Source organism: Ischnura elegans, chromosome 3 (genome assembly GCF_921293095.1).
Source record: "Ischnura elegans chromosome 3, ioIscEleg1.1, whole genome shotgun sequence".
Taxonomy (NCBI): Eukaryota; Metazoa; Arthropoda; class Insecta; order Odonata; family Coenagrionidae; genus Ischnura; species Ischnura elegans.
The window spans coordinates 81,685,801-81,700,075 of record NC_060248.1 but is presented as its reverse complement, the minus strand read 5'-3'; the positions used below and the strand labels follow the sequence as shown (position 1 = coordinate 81,700,075).

The following is a 14,275-nucleotide window of genomic DNA, read 5'->3' as shown; positions in this document are numbered from 1 at the left end:
CATCTAAATTAATGGCAAATAGAAATGAACAACCACAAGAAGTGAATGAAAATAATTCCACCAAAGATGTAAATAAGCAGGAAAGCTCTGTAAAAAAAACTTAAGATCGTCTCCCTTATGTTATTTACCTGGTTAGAAAGTTTAAATAACATGTTGCTAAAGAATGCATGATCAACCAAATCTTCACATTACATCAGACAGCCATTAGTTCTTTCTTCAGGTTTTGTTTTCAAAATTTCAACATTTTTACCCTACGTCGGTCTAATCTAATCCCCTCTTGAGAGAAATATTGACTGTAGTGCTGAACAGGCGTTCGCGGAAAACAGCAGTGCTCGACGTTGATTTTGAAGGGCCGCACGAAACATACTTGGACCACAGTTTACATGTTGCATGGATAGTTAGCATAGCATTAGGATCAATGGTGAAACTCTCCCAACTTCAGACGACATAATCCGTTTACCTGTTGTAACTTGCGAGTCTGTTCTAAATATATTCTATAATCTTCGATGTAGGTAAATTATTACTTTAATTGTCAACTTATTCGCATATTTCACTGTCACAGTTCCTAGAGCTTCACCGCTAAACTGCTCAACACGCCAGCACCGCAAACCATGAATAAACACGGAAAAGCCGTTTCGTCGGAAAGAAGCCTCAATATAGCATTATGTGTATTCTTAAAGTGATAATGCTCTTTTACAATACCGCAATTTAAGTTATGAATAAAAACTGAAAGAATATCGTGCAAGACACTGTCCATGGCCTTGACCACGCAGCAGACCATTTCGGCTCGGGGCGCCAAATTCAAATCTTCGCCACCGTTCCGCGCCAGTTCCATAGTACCGACTTCAAGCAATCGGTTCTCGGTACCGGTTCCACAGTCTAAGAGCCAGCAGTACCGAGAACCAGGTACCATAACCGACCCATTTCTAGTAGAAACAATAAAGCTTGAGCAAAGCTTTTACAAAGTAGAATGAAATTGATGACAATAGTTCATTTTTAGCCCATTACTTCACTTGGTACTGGATTTGGGTATAATAATTCTCATTTAGTGAAGAATACCCTGTTCCTACTGGTTTTAAGAAAATATAACATATTCGTATGTGAAAGATAGTCTTCCAATTATATATACGTATGTGTATCCAAATGATAGACCAATCAGTGTACATACTATTTAATTGGAGATACATAAGATTGTATCAAATGCGAGACAGAATCGTTCCAACAGCATTGGTTTTCTCTATGGCCGGAAGGAAGCCTCTGAGTCAGGAGAAAAGGAGACGCAGACTTCGCGTCGTATGGGTATTGACGACAGCGCATCACCACAGAGACGCGGGAAGCGAAAGAAAGGCCCGAGGGTACCTATAGGGATGCATAAAAGACAGGTCTCGCAACAAATTTTTTCTTATTTTTCGTGCAAGTCTTTTGAAAAGGAAGAAAGATGGGTTTTGAAAAGTTCTAAAACGGATGCTTTGGGGAGTGATAGTAACATGACTGCGTCGGGGGTAGTTTTTTTATCCCTGAGACATCTTTCGCAGGAATCTGCCGTTGATAGAAGCGAGTGATTTCTGTCTCCGTATGAGCAGGAAAAAATGAATCGGTATAACGTCTTCCCAAAAACACTCGTCGTGTACATTTTACGCCGTTTGCTTCAATGCCTGATACAATTTCCTCAAACCTGAACGCGCATTCACTGCTTTATCGTGAAATTTTCACTTCAACGAGCTTGAATGGGAGTAAAATTCGATTACCGTAATTCATGAAGGTATGTAGTTCCTGCCATAGAAAATTTTAATTGGATATTGAGTACGGATTTCCAGAAAATCTATCCTCTTCCTTCAAAGATTACAATTTATCAAATAATGCAGTTAGAAGTATAGAGTATTTCAATGTCATATATTTTTATCATAAAAATCACCTGAATTTTAGAGCATATGCCGTTTCACAATTTTTCAATAAATAAAATTATGTGTGTTTGCTAAAACTTTTGCTTTTAGTCAAAGAGGGAGATTTAATTGTAATTAAATATGGGCTGTTTCGTCATAGGAAATGAATTTACTAGCAAGTTCTTCACTGTTACGGGGTAAATTCCATCCGAAGTTTTCATTAGACATTATTGAATTATCGTTTTTGAGCAACTATCATAGTTATCAGCTTGAATACCTACCCTCACCCTATTAATACGTTAAATAAAATCAATTTTGTGAGATCCTATTCGTACATCGTTTCTGATATTCGGGCTTCCTATACAGCGTGCATATTTTTCGTGTTAATCATCCCTTCTCAGCATTATATCCTTGTGAAAAGGAAATTAAAGTCGGAGTACTTGCCCTTTATCATCTACCGATGAATCAAATGCAATTTCTCCACTTTAGATTGCAATTTTATGCAATGATCGGTTCCAATGCGCTTAATTATTTTCAATTCAGTCTCAAGACTTCACAAGTAAATGTTTCGACATTGTTGCCTATTTGTATAGTATTTGTTTATTCTAAATGTTATTGATAATATTTCTATCAAATGTATAAATGATTCATTTTATACGTTTGTAGAAAATGAAAGACTTGCACTTTATTTTCAAGTCGGACTCGAAACTTGACTCGGAAATCTTTTTTTATATTGTTGCCTATGTGTGTAACATTGGTTTACTGTGAATGCTAATGAAAACATTTTAATCAAAAGCAAGAAAAATTCATTTTACCTGATTGTAGATGATGAAATACTTCTACTTTGTCCAATTAATAGCCCTTTCATATATTCGCCCCTAATTTCTAAGATTTATCCCATCCTTTCTTCTCGCAATTGCTCTCCTCAGAACTTTCAACGAACGCCTCTCGAAAATCTCCTCTGCACGATCTTCCGCACTTTCACCGGCGGATCGTGCTGCGAAAACTATCGCATGCCATAATTGCTCAAAGGCAGACGATCGTTGAAGTTTTGCCTTGGAGTGGAGGGATCATTCCACTCAACGTCAATGGTCTCTCTCGTTGCCCTCCATGAGCTCCATAGTTTTAGGAACCACGACTTTGAAAAAGAGCAGCGTAGGGAGAACGGAGGAGATAGGAATGTCTTCTTAAGCGCCTCCATATCTCCTCGTCAGATAGAACTCCTCAATCCTCTCCAACCCTTCAGACCACTTCCCCCATCCCCGTATAGCTCTCTTCCTCCCCCACCCCAGTAGCTGAGCGTCGTGTCTTCGCCAGATTTCGCCGCACCCACGATCTTCGTCCTACTTTCCGCCTTCAATCCACCCCAACTGTTGTTGCCCCGTTTTTTTTCCTACCCAACTCCATCCCCAACCAACCCTCCCGCGTCATCTTTTGCCCCGTCTCTCGATTTGAGAGAGCATCTCTTTCCCCAGATTGTTGGCTAAAGGATGAGTCGATTCAGGAGGAGGCTCTTGCCAACGACGCGCCGTAGAATGTAGCGGGAGATATATTTTACGCTCTGCGGCTATCAGATCTTGCATTTTGTCTGTCTTGCGAGTACAGCAGCGCGTATTTAAGTACGGAGATATTTTCCTTCTTCCCCTCTCTTTTTACTCTGTCTAAACGCTAGTTGGAGTCGTAATATTGGGGATTATATTTTATAGCACTATTATGTAAGGTGAATTAATATGAAAAGAGGACGTGTAAAGTATTTCAATAGAGGGAATATTAAAGAAAAAGACCTCGGAAGAGGATCAAGAGGTAATTCTTAGAGCAGATAAAAGTGGAAGTAAGCAATAATAACAAGAAATGAACTGAAGGAACAAGTTAGGGAATGGGCGATATGTATGACTACAGTAATCCAATTTTAGGAATACCTACAATAGTAAGGCTTACTATGTATTCATATATTTCATAATTTCTATTTTGACCTCTTCGCATATGCTCTGGCATGCAAAATGCCTGTGTCTCTCTAGGCTAAAACCAATTAAGCAAACTAAATATGGGGAAGCATCGGTGAAAGCATTACTCGGTGCATGTTTAGTTAAAATTTTACGCTTCGCATATTCTGTGAAACTTTTCTCTCTCCATTGGGATCGAGAGTTTTCATCTACCTATCACGTTGTTTTTGTTTTTCTTCCGAGGAACTGATTCGTGATATGTCAGGGAGTAGATTTGTGCCTGCAATTTTCTGTGAAATTGGGTCCTGCCGTTATCGGATACTTGTTACGTTTCTCCTTCGTTGTAGTACTCAATTATGCAAAGAATAATTATCCTCAGTTATTAATCAAACTCTCTCTCGATGATCACGTTAGCTGTGGTAAAATGACGAGCTCATGTCTTCACAATTTTCTGTCACTGTTCACTGAAAGTAGCGGAGTTCACTTCTTCCATACTACATCCTACTTTTGTATCATAATTAGATTTTGGGGTCATGCTAGGTATTCTGAAAGAGAGCTGGTATTTCAGGTTAAAATTAGTGGACGGTGAAATAAACTTTGTTAAACTGCAACATTATCCATGGAACTCTTCTCGTCCGCATTTGAAGCTTGCAGCATAGCGTGGCCTCTACCGACTGGTTTTCTGAAATAATCATTAATAATAATTATTAGGTATTATGAAATGATTATTATATTAACTATTATAATTATTCTCCTTAATAATAATTATGAAAATTCTTTGTGGTTTATTTATAGCAATTTCAATAATTATGACAATATATTGTAATAAATGTTTGTAGGATACAACCCGGAATTGAAGTACAAGGTATTGCTAGCTATGATCGTTATTTATCCTAGAAGGTGGCGGGTGAATGGATATAAGAGTTGGAAATACAAATCGCGTCTCATAATTTATTCTAGCTGCCTCCATCCAACACTTAAAGCGCACCCTTCTTAATCTATTCCGCCCCTTCTCACTCCACAGCCATCTGTCGCTTCTTCTTTCTTCCTCCACTCTCTCTCTTTCCCCTTCATCTCTCTCTTTTTCTTGGTCGCACGTAAACGATCTCACGCCCCTCTCTCAACCGTCCTTCTCTTCCCACGAACAATCCTCCCCCGTCTCTATTCTTCGTCCCCCACTACTCCGTTACCCATCACTTCCCGTAGCAGACGCAACTAGACCTTGGCTTTGCATGTATCGAAATATCTAAATATATCAACATAGGAATAAATAAAGTGTTCAGGCTTCATGTTTGATGGAACAACGTATCTATAGTGCGAAATAAATCACCTAGTAATCTTCCACCAAACTTTTATTGTTCCGACCCTGGGTTTTGACTAGCATATAGTCACCTTGATAATGACCACATACTAGCCGAAACCCAGGGTTGGACCTATGCATGTCTTTGCGGTAAATTAATAAGTGATGTATTTCACACTATATCGACATAGGTTGAAGGAATAAAATCTTTGTTTTTTCATCATGGTAAAAAGGTAACTACTCCACTGAAGTAAAGATTTCCACTAAGTCACTCCCGCTTCTACTACTGATATCAACATATTTAAATATATTGTGAATCTTTTGTTTAGTTTTGATCATTGCGTGATGTATGGTCGCTCAATATATGGTTATCGCGATATAGGCCGATAAAAAAATCAGAATATCGCTCACAATGAAAAACGATTAAGCCTATATCACGATATAATATCATAACATATCTTATCATCATATAGATATTCCTATGCGTCTAAATAACATATCGAAACGGTGATACCTACAGCTTGTGTTAATATATAGTATATTAAAAGAATTATAGTGTAATATATCGTGGAATTTAATGGGTTAGTGATTTTTTTATCGGGCACTTAATACATGGGGTCATATATTTTTAGCTGGCGTGGTAAGGTGATATAGATTAAATGATAAATTTTATTATAACTTTAAATAATTTAGTTTTTATCGCTCATTATTGATATTTTAAAAAAGATTCCGTGTTCCGATTTTGAATATTCAGTATCGCCCAGGCATTCCCCTCGCTTCACCGTACCCTTACCCTGCGCACTCCATTACCCATCACTCTCTGCGCTCGGCGCTACCTCCCCCTCCTCCCAAATGCGTTTCTTCTTTCCCGCTCGCGTTTCCTCTAATTTTTCGGGTCGCTCTCGTCGTCGCCGGCGGCGTCGGCGGAGGAGTCTACTCAAAAGGCTCTCCCGTGTCGCATTATGACGTTTCTTCTCTCTCTCTCCCCACTCCCCGTCTCCCAATCCTCTTACCGTGGTCGAGTTTTTCGCGGGTGATAAACGGGCACTTTCTCAGGAAGGACATACCCATTTTATCCTTTATAAAATTTATTTATTTAATTTAATTAACTTATTTCCTCTCTTGGAATGGAGGATTCTACCTTATTTCAGGCAGTGGCACCACAGAGTGCCTCCAGATTATGGGGGTTGAAGGAGATGTATTGTTTCCTAATTAATGGATATCCCCCGGTGGTGTCGGACGAGCTCGCTTTATTGCGCTGTTCTCTGAAAAGCTCAGGTGCTCGGTTTTCTGCTCCGAAAAGGTTTGTGGGAAGCTCTAGGGAATCATTAGCTCGACGTCACTACCAATGTATTGCAATGGTCTTTACTAGCTCCAATGTGTTAATTTTTTGAGTGCGTGAAATCACCCGTGAATTAATTCTTCTCAACCGCTGCAACTGATAAAATCACTTTAGGCTTGATGAAACAACTTATTCATTACTAAAAATCAATCTTTTTTTTAGTGCTTTCTCGATTTCCTAATTGCTCAAGTATGAAAAAAGAGATCTTTCCACTTTATCAGAGATGTGATGATGACGCGTTAAGCCCTGTTAACAACAATTGATCGTAACCAGAAATTTAAAGCGATGACTGAAATGTTCCACAAATCTAAAGTCAAATCACGGATCTATCGTGAATTTTTTAAAAGTTTTACGATAGTGTGTATAACCCACGATATGCATTAGCTCATACTAGCTAGAAAAATCATGCTGACCACAAATAATCACAATGCGAAGTCGACTTACAAAACATCTCTTGTCCACCAGGAGGTGCTCATCTGAACGTTTCTAATCCATAATTACGCTAAGTTAAGATGCTTTGAACGGGATTTAAGGGTTATAGTATATGCTATTACCCTAAAATTTCAAGGAATTGTTATTTGCGATTACTTTTAATTGAGATGACATGCCAGCCAGGGATTGGAGACCAAGTCACGTAAAGCTATAAATTATCGTGAGTGAAATTTTTAGCTCTCAGGCCACACTGAAATCCTTGCTGAGCATAGAAAAGTTGTGATATAAATTACTCACAGATTTCTAACTTGATAAAAATATTTGCGGCTATCCATATGATTTACAAATAAAAATAATCCATAAGTGATGACTTCTGCTCATAATCATTGTTGCTCTTGTTTATCAGCAAAATTCTTATTAAACTAGAAACCCAAGGGGCAATAAAAACATAGTTCGCTGGAAAAGATTGATTCTTATATATAGAAGTATTTTACATAAATATCACATGGCGCGGAGACTGCCATATCACCAATTTGTAAAGCAAAAACAAATAAAGCTCAACTTTCCTTTAAAAAAAATACAGATTTAGGGTTTGATATTTGAAATACACTAAAAAAGGCTGATTTTTGTCCAAGACTTGATTGAACAGAAGTTCGTAAAATTCACTGGTTGCTATGCAATGATTAAGGTTTTTTGATCGTTTTTTCTTTTGTAGCAATTCCTTGCTTAAAATACTTCCATGATTCGATATTCAATGGCATTAGAAAGATCAATAAAAAATAACCAACTTAAAAAAATTAAAAAAAAGTCGTGGTCTTAAATTTCGCGACGAATCTCATGTAACACCTAGGATGAGGCATATTGCCAGCATTACATTTCGACGGAAAGTTCAGTCTGTTCCGTAATTCGATACATTGAATGATCACAAATTACGTGTCGCGTGTTTTCATCGCTGTAATGAGATATGAGGTCCACTTAAGTGTATGAACGTCAATGTCGGTCAATTTTGTGCTAAAAACGTATCACGATAACGTCATCAAACTCATTATCTTTTTATCGCGGGGCTTTGAAACAAGAATTGCGGATTTGATTGGCGATATTCCGAATTGATGTCAGGCAGATTATTGAGGGTGATTTTTGAGAAAAATGGCATTCCTCTAATTGGCACCAAAGAAGAGTATGCGTGCATAATGTCGCCAGCTAATTGGTCATTTTTTTGTAGTTTCAATGCGTGGAGTTTATTTTTGCAGTTTCAGACGTCAAAATATTTAACTGCTATGTGATGAGTGAAATATTTACCTCTATTTAATGGGAAGTATGAGAAAATGTTTCGCCATTTTCCGCCAGAATATCACATCAGAACTAAAACGGTGGTTCCTTGTTTGTAACTAGAATATAATTTTTATAAGTATAAATATATTTATTTTTCCTACTTTTATTTTTAGAAACCGTTTAATATTTCATTTTTAGCAAAATGAAAATTTTACCAATGCATGAATCAAAATATTTTCAGCTAATTCTCTCACTGTAGGAGTAGATTATTAGTAGTTTTTTAATATTAAAATTTAAAAAATATTAAGTCTTTTTCCAGTTCTTTCCTCAATATCAATATCACTCATGAGTATTAATTCTTAATTAATGACGATCAAATACTTCAGAGGTCAGTCACTCAAGTTTCAGTGGCGTATCATATTTAAAAAAATAATAATTTGTTGATTATTGAAAAGGATTTAATATTCCACTTCATAAGTATTATTTAAGACGACAATTAATTTAATGAGGAGCTACTAATTTGGCACTCGATATTTTTGAGGGCCTTTTTGAAAATTGCATTCTGCTCTTTACGTGGACATTACGTGGGCTGCTAATGCCTTTTAGTTCCGAATTTCAATCACTAACCCGTAGACTCCTCGATATCGTCACTCAACCTTATCACGCGAGCAGGAAAATACTTTACGATATCGAAAGTGCTGCTGCCATCGCACCTGTTTTCCGATTTCAACCACTCTCTTTCCGCCGTGCCTTTGTTGGGCTGTTTCTCTTTAAAGCCAGACCACGAATTTCCTTTCCCAACTCCCGGGGGCTCCTTGACGTGCGAGTCTTATTATCGCCAATTCATCCCCTTTCCTTTCCCCTCGCCTCCGATCGCAGTGAAGGAGTCACTCCTGTGGGCGTGGGTGGTCACGGGGTGCTACTGCTGACCCGGCCAACTAACCCCCTCCCTCCCACCTCTCCACCCAAGGCGCCGATTCGCGAACAAATTGCGAGTCGTATCGGTCAGCGGGAGAGCACCGCTTGGGGTCACTACTGAAAGATGTTTCGCCGCGTCTGTGCTGTACAAAATAGATACCAATCCAACTTTTTTCATTCTTTGTTGAAAATGATGCTCTCAACAAGTGACAAGTAACAAGTAGAGTAGAGTACAAGAAGTAACAAGTATGTGCTTCATTACAATTCAGGAAAATAAGGGTTCACATAATGTGGATAAATTAAATGATATACTTTTAAAATCACAGCAGCCCTGTCTTTGCCGTTGATCGATGGAAGAGGTTGCCCCTAAAGAGGGCTCTTGATTACGAATACCATCAGTCCATGTTTTCACCAACATTCTCAAAACGCGGAAATTTTATTTCATATGTCCTTTAGTGCTAAGTAACGAAGCATATAATTAACTTAATTGATTTATTTAGAAATTAATGGTTGGTGTGGTCGTTGGCAAAAGAAATTATTCCCTAATTCTTCTCTGCTAAAAATAGTACTTCAGTGTACTCTTTTATTATTGCGTTTCATATTCAGTTTTTACTTAAAAAAATACTGCTCTCAAAAATTGGGCCTTCCGTGCAAAAAAGATTTTTTAAATCATTTGTTGATGATGGTTTTGATTATTTTTTTGTCATTTGTCGTCGCGCACCATAATAAGATGATAACCTTTACATTTTTTGGAATAAAGGCGTACATATGGTTTCTTTCTAGATGAAACCTCCAAAAGGTTAAACGGAGATGGCTGGTAGAGTATCCAGGAAAGGAAGGAGGAAAAGAAAGGGCAGAGGAAAAGGAGAAAGATAAACGGATGAGACAGAGAGAAAAAAGGAAACGTCTTCCGTGCGAGAGGAAATTCTTCGTGTCCGCAATCACTCCTACGTACTCACAAGTTAGCCGTTATATGTGCACCTTCCTTCCGTTTTATGTTCTTATTTTGCTTTTATCGATAAAATAGTAAAGTAATTTTATAAGCACCTGCGCTCACGTTTACACTTTCATACGACAGTATGACAGACATTTTGATGAGATATTCTCTCCCATTTTTTTCGTTCCTTTTCGTGCAAATTTTCGTTTTTCGACCGAATGATAAAAGGTGCGTATTAATGTCGCTTATTATTTAAATTAGGGTTAAAATTAATTCACTTTAATTGTTATACATTCCTTTATATTTTCCTGCAACTTAACTGTTTGTTTCATGTTTCAAAATATTATCTATAATTAATTGTTTAACATATTTAAATAGCTAATGGGTATATTTACTTACGTGATAGTCTAGTAGCCTAGTTTTACCTCATATTGAAAATGTGAATTTTATATTCACTAATGCGATGGATATTTATTTAATTATTTTGCGTTCTGTAAAACCTACGCATTCGCTTCCACCTAACCACTTCATCAAAATTTGTAAAAATATGCTGTTGTTATTGAGTATATTTTATAAGTTAAGCATAGTTTTATGGTAAAAAAGCTGAATGACAGCAATGAAGTTTTACAAGAAGAAGTGCCGCAGAAAACAACGACGAAATTAATTAATTCAATGTTTTATAATATATCTATTTAATTTAGTATTTTTAAATAACAGTTAAAAGATGGTTAATTTGTGTAGATGTAAATATATCAGAAACCAGTGGTACGAAGGTCAAAGCCCTGTCGCGCTAATTAGCCATTGAGAAATTTGGTCCTCAGACGGATTAGGGACGTGCCCTGTGGACAATGTCTATATTCAATTGGTCATTAAATGCGTTGGAATGAACGAGGATGAGTAAGTAAAAGGTAAAAGTGTGATGAAGACTCATTAAATGGAAGGCTCCTCGACCTCATGGATGCGTGGATGTCTGGATGGTTCTATGATGAGCAGATTTGCGGTGGATTACAGGTTACTTGCGCGATCCTTTGAATAATCCACTAAAGCACGCGAGGATCTATGGAAAGTAAGTATGGTGTTAAGCCAGTGTAAAAGTAGCATTGTGGATGAACCGATGACCATGCCTAGTTCTCGGTCCATTTGTATGGTTAGGCGAGGTACACAATGGCAAGAGCAGATATCTTCATATAGCATGCGTACGAGTAGGCTCTCTCCTCTTTTCGAACCTAAAACAACAAGGAGGCTTTCCAGGAATTCGATGTATCCACAAGCTCTACATTACATTCTGTTTTACTATTTGTAATGCAAGCGTGATGTCTGCCCTTTTCTGATTCAGTCATACTTCCTTCGGTTAAAGTATATTGCATTTTGAGATTCAACTCGATTTATTCATAAAAATACGCTTATGAATGAAAATCGCCGGTTGGGCTTAATACATGTGTAATACTTAACGTTTGAGGTAGTGCATTGAAATTGTAGAATTTTCGTGATAGCTAGCATTGACCGGTGTTTTCTTGGAATTGAATCTTCCTCTTCACTTCTGCCGCTGACAATTCAAATGTGGGATACAACGGGATGCTTAATAAATAGTGTAAAAAATGTGTGAACTCTGGCGGCAAAAATTTTATTTCAACTTCAAAATATTCAAATGTCACCCAAAACTAATTCCTCGACTTTGTTTTACTGATTACTACGTTACAAGATGTTTGATGATGAATTTTATGCTTAATTAATTCTATGTCATGCAAATATAAAATATAATCTAAAAAAAAAAAGAAATATACAATTCTCAGCGTTTAATGGAGAGTATTGACACTGTAGGACTTTCATGAAAGCGGAATTTTTGGTTCCTCGGTATTGAATCTTCCCCTTACTTCAACTACTGAAATTTCAAAGGTGGGATATAACAGGATGAATTATAGTAAAAATTGTGAAATAACTGTACCCCTTGAAGTGGAAATATTATTTCTGCTTCAATAATATTCTACTTTCACCCTCCATTGAATCACTTAAATCATTTTTTTACTGAATTATATATAAAAAGAATCAATTCTCCGAGTTTGACGAAGGATTTGAAGAAGTTGCATTGATACTCCAGGACTTCCACGAAAGCTGACTTTAAATAGCGTTTTTTTTTCATAGGATTGAATTTTCCTCTTCACTTCTGCCGCTAACGTTTCAAATTAGGGATACAACTGGATTATTTATATTTTTTTGAAAATATTGTGACCTCTTGAGGCAGAAATATCATTTCAGCTTCATAATATTCAATCTTCACCCTCAATGATATACTCCGCTAATATCTTACTGAATAATACCTTAAAAGAAATAGATAATTATCAGGGTTGGAAGAAGAGTATTGACACAGTAGGACTTTCATGAAAGCCGACTTTAACCGGTGGTTTTTTGATAGAATTGAATCCCTCCATTTCGACTACAAAGGATGAGGTGCCTTGAGAAGATTCCTCGCGCCGGCAGCGCCGAGAAAAATCACATCGGCGCGGGTCGAAAAATTACTTTCGGGGGACCGTTGAAGGAGGAAGTGTAAAAGAAGAAGGCGTGAGTGAGATAAGAAAAGAGGGAGGAACGGAGGGAGAAAGGTCGATGTAGGTGCCCTGCCAGTGCTGTGGAGATCAGTCTTCCCTCTCTCTCTCTCTCTCTCGTGGCAAAGGTAGCGTGAAGTGTGAAGAGAAGCGAGAGAGGCAGCTCAGGGATTCGGTCATGTCGGCGTCGGAAAGGGTTTTCGGAAGAGTGTGCTGGGCCTTACGAGGTCGTTCGGGGGTTCGTCGGATGACGGAAATGAAGAGAAACCTTGGAGGTAAAATATAAGGAGAGAGAGGGAGAGGGCGTACAAGGGCATCCTTGGAATTACATAGCGAAGGGAAAGTTAGAGAGAGAGGCAGTAATCTTCTTGTTGGTTATTGGTTGCGCAGTGGGTTCACTAAGGATGGGAAAAGTGGTTGTTGAATGGCTTGGAACTCGAGTGTGTACCATAGGTTGGCCCTTGGGTCGCAACTTGTGGTAAAATTATATATTTTTCGGTGGAGGGCAGGCACACAATAAAGGGAGTGGATATGTAATCTCAGGCAAGGCTTCACCTTCATCCTAAAGATTGCATTCTTTAAAAAATATGCTAAGGATTGTTTAGGGTTTCTCAAGGTTTATTAAAACGGATAGAAGTCCTAGAATGCAATGTCAGACTTAGCCATCGAAACTCTGGGAAAATATACAAAAATCCATAACCGGTTTTGAACCCGAGAAATAATCCTGCGAACTATACATCCGGAAAACTTAAATTTCGCGAAATGCAAATACTTAGTTCACACGGCATGAACAAAACCCGTGTTTATTTAATTCGAATCAATTTATTTAACCCGTGTTTAGTTCATAAAATCATATTTTGAACAGCTTTTTTCTAGGAACCGGTGTTGTTAAACGACTTCGATTATTATGTAGTAAATACAACCAAACAAAGTGTGAGCGGTTTTCCTCTTAAGTTAAGAGTTTGAACTTGAAGATTATATTACTAATTAAATTCTTGCACGAAAACATCTGCGACTTTTTTATAACCTCAAACACCTTTTGGGTTGAAGAAACATTGTTTCCTTGAGAGGACTTACCATTTACAGCAGAGTGGGAGATATTTTGGGAGAAACGAAACTACATTTGTGAATTCATGTTTCTGTCCAATACTAATGAGGTTACTATTTCCTGCGTTTGGAAAGCTAAGGGCTCTTCCACTCGAGGAATTTGTTTGCAAAACGCTGGGAATGGTGGGTCTTCCCCTCTCTCTTTCCTGAATCCCATAAAGAATCTCATATTTTACCTTTCCACTTTTCCTTTATTGATGACGGTAATGATTCCTAGTAAAACAAATATCATGCTCCTTTGAAAGCCTTAGTCTTCGGCAGCTAACGATCGAAATAGGGGACTAGAACAGCTACAGTGAATTGAGGGTCCTCTAGAGGAGACAAAGATTTTAGACAAGGTGAACGTTGCCATTACTTATGAAGGCAGTGCTAAACACACGAACATGCTTAGAAGTGTTATCTCTAAGCCTGTCATTTAGCTACGCATATCGGGTTTTGGCAGAGTATTGACGTCATCGCTAGACAATGCGAGACTTTGATGTCTCTCGCATTCAGGCCTTTTGACGCCACCCGAGATATAAATAATGCTTGTACCAGGGGCAGGCAGAGATGCAAATTAGGATTTTTGTATTAAAATAACACTCTTTGTGCTGCCCAC

The 14,275-nt window shown here is 37.8% G+C and overlaps 1 protein-coding gene across 1 annotated transcript in view; it reads left to right on the top strand.

Moving 5' to 3' along the window:
• LOC124156065 (neuroligin 4-like) overlaps positions 1–14,275 on the top strand; it is a 440,414-nt gene that overhangs the window by 332,963 nt on the left and 93,176 nt on the right. The window lies entirely within an intron of this gene.